The following is a 3474-nucleotide window of genomic DNA, read 5'->3' on the forward strand; positions in this document are numbered from 1 at the left end:
TCCTCCTCCCTGTGATCCTAACCCCGACTGTGGTCTACTCAGGTTCTGGTTGCTGAATCAGGGAATAAGGCTGACCTCAACCTTGACATCCTCCTGCCTCAGCCTTTGGGTGTCTGGGGTTCTAAGAGTGCACCACCATATCTGGTGATTCATCTACACTTAACTCCCTCACTGGTGTGTGACATCAGGGAGTGACTTCACCTCTCCAAGTCTCATGCCCTCTACCTGCACAATGAGAATAGAAAGAGGGCTGCCATACCAGACATTTCGTCAACATGTGTCAAAGGCTAAGACCCACGGCCAGCACTTTAATAGCTAAACTTGTGTGATTGTTATGGAATTTTTCAGTGGTGAAATCAGTTGTTCATTAAGTACTTAAGTTTGGGATCTCTATCTCTTTCCATCCTTCCTTCTTTACTTGTTTCCTTCCCTCCTTCCATCCTTTCTTCCTTCCTTCCATCTTTTCTTCCTTTATTTGTTTATTTACTTCTGAGAACATTCCTGAAACATCCATCTTTTGCCAAAGATCTGCTCAGAACCGCTGTACAGTATTTGCTCATGAAGAACTCAGTTTTCCTCCAGTCAGAAAATATGGATAAACCCACAATAAATCTTCATCACAGATATAAAACAGATGCATTAAAATCAAGGGGTAAAACATGGACCCAGGAGACATCAGAAAGGCAATGATGCTGGGTTGTTTAGATATTGCAGACATGGTCTTCTATGTAGCTCAGGGCAGCCTTGAAATCGCTGCAATCCTCCTGCCTCGGCTTCCCAAGTGCTGCGATGTCAGGCAAATGCCACCACTCCTGGCTAATGGAAGGGTTTTGAAGAACGAATAGGAGTGTGCCTTGCTAGCCAGAGCAGCTCGGGCATTGAGGAGGTGTGAAGGCGCGGAGACTGGGGAGTAGGCTGACTTTCAAGTATAATTTGAAAGGATGAGCGTTAAGAGCAGCAAAAGAGAGAAGCTGTGGAGAGGGAGGTATGGACTTTGGGGTTGGACGATAACTGTCCTGAGCCAGTGCATCAGCTCCCCTGACGTCTAGTGGACTGGAGATATTTTAACCTAGATGGTGGCCATTCCTGGCAGAAAGGAAAGAGACGGCCATCCTTGCCGTTTATGAGGCCAAGTCCTCAAGCAGTCATCATTCAGATGCTGAGGAGACACAATGGCCACGTCTGCTCCTGGGACGGTCCTGTCCCGACCAGCAAGGTGGTTCTTTGTGTTGTCATCCTGCAGCTGAGAAAAAGAAGACCAAAGAGGCTGAAGTGACTAGTCAGATTCCCAGGGAACCAGAAGCACAGCTCTGAGCTAGACAAAGAGAGCAGTGGACAGAGGAAGGGGGCGGGGCTGTTCCTGAGGAGACAGGCATCCAAATATCTGTCTCCCATGCTTTCCCCACAGATGTATGCAGTCTGCCACAGGATCCTGGCCCCTGCATGGCTTACTTTCCACGCTGGTGGTATAATAAAGAAACTGAGGTCTGTACTGAATTCATCTATGGTGGCTGCAAAGGGAATCCTAACAACTTCCAAACTGAACATATCTGCAGAGTTGTCTGCAAAAAGAAAAGTAAGCGCTAAAGGTCCCCAATCTGCATTTCCACTAAAGTTAAACAGCAATCTGAGCATCAGTCCTTTCCAAGGCCTGGGCAGTCCTGGAGGTGCAAATGGAAGGACCTGGGAAAGAGAGGATAGGAGGGAGGCAGTGGGCAAAGGGAAGCCTGCAAGTCTGAGGGGAGCAGTGGGAAAAGAAAGGACACAGGAGCAGGGAGCACCCGACCCAACTCAGAGGAGGAGCATGTGAGCTGCCATGGTCACCACACTGAGTGAACAGGTATAAAGTGGTATAAATTAGAAGATGCGAGCTGATCCCAGCAAGCCCATCACTTCTGGTTTCCCTGCTTGCCCCGGGATGTGAAAATCATCCCATCCCTTTCCATTTGCTGAAGGATCTGGTTCCTACGGTGGCTGAAGCCCAGCATCTCCATCCTTACCCTTGTGTCTTACAGGTCTGTCTTCCTGGATATGACAAGGTTGAGCTGCATGAAGGTCCAGGTCTTAGCTCCTAGTCTGAGACTTGCTTTTGTGAGCCCAATAAATGCTTGGATTGGCTGACAGCGGCCACGTCTTAGCCACCAAGACTCTGGCTGTTCCCATAACAGAACCCCTGAATTTGTTTATTCCCTCTCCCTCACTGCAGCGTCTCTCCTAAAGTCATGTCCTTTAACCTTTGACCCCTGTCAGTGTTAGACCCTGTGACCTCAACTTTCAGGACTCTCATTTATTCCTATGAAGATTCTAGTTCCTCCTAATAAAGGATCCAGTGAGTTCTGATGTCTCAGAGTCTGAATAACTCCTCTGTTGTCTGCAGGTGTTCACATCTGTTTACAGCCCTCTGTATGCAAATGTTCACGTCTCTTCACAGTTCTCTGTATAAAGATGTTCATGTCTGTTCACACCCCTCTGTATGCAGTCATTCATGTCTGTTCACAGCCTTCTGTGTACAGATGTTCGCAACCTTTTTGTATGCAGTTGTTAACATCTGATGCTCACAACTGTTTGCAGCCCTCTGCATGAACATTTGTAAGTTACTATATAGAGACAGAACTTAAGGATCTCCCTCTCTCTCTCTCACACACACACACACTGTTAGATAAATTTATTAAAGTTTCAGAGTTAAAAATGAATATGCAAATATATGTGGTGATTCTATATACCAATAAAGTTCCACAAGAGGGAAATTTAGAGAATAATCATGTTTTCATTAGTAACAGCAAAACAAACAAACAAAACAAACAAACAAAAAAAAACAAAATGGGGCACTGAACTGAACAGAGAATTCTCAAAAGAAGAAGTTCAAATGGCCAAAAGACACCTAAGGTCATGCTCAACCTCATTAGCAATCAGGGAAATGCAAATCAAAACAACTTTGAGATATCATCTCACACCTGTCAGAATGGCTAAAATCAAAAGCACCGATGATAGCCTTTGCTGGAGAGGCTGTGGAGGAAGGGGTACCCTCATCCATTGCTGGTGGGAATGCAATCTTGTGCAACCACTTTGGAAATCAGTGTTTCGGTTTCTCAGGAAATTCGGGATCAACCTACCCCTGGACCCAGCAATACCACTCTTGGGAATATACCCAAGAGATGCCCTATCATATGACAAAAGCATTTGTTCAACTATGTTCATAGCAGCATTATTTGTAATAGCCAGAACCTGGAAACAACCTAGATGCCCTTCAATGGAAGAATGGATGAAGAAAGTGTGGAATATATACACATTAGAGTATTATGCTGCGGTAAAAAACAATGACTTCTCGAATTTTGCATGCAAATGGATGGAAATAGAAAACACTATCCTGAGCGAGGTAACCCAGACCCAAAAAGATGAACATGGGATGTATTCACTCATAATTGGTTTCTAGCCATAAATAAAGGTCACGGAGTGTATACCTGGTGAACCTAA

This window comes from Alexandromys fortis, unplaced genomic scaffold, assembly GCF_014885135.2.
Source record: "Alexandromys fortis isolate MF-2015 unplaced genomic scaffold, M_Fortis_MF-2015_v1.1 scaffold_27, whole genome shotgun sequence".
Taxonomy (NCBI): domain Eukaryota; kingdom Metazoa; phylum Chordata; class Mammalia; order Rodentia; family Cricetidae; genus Alexandromys; species Alexandromys fortis.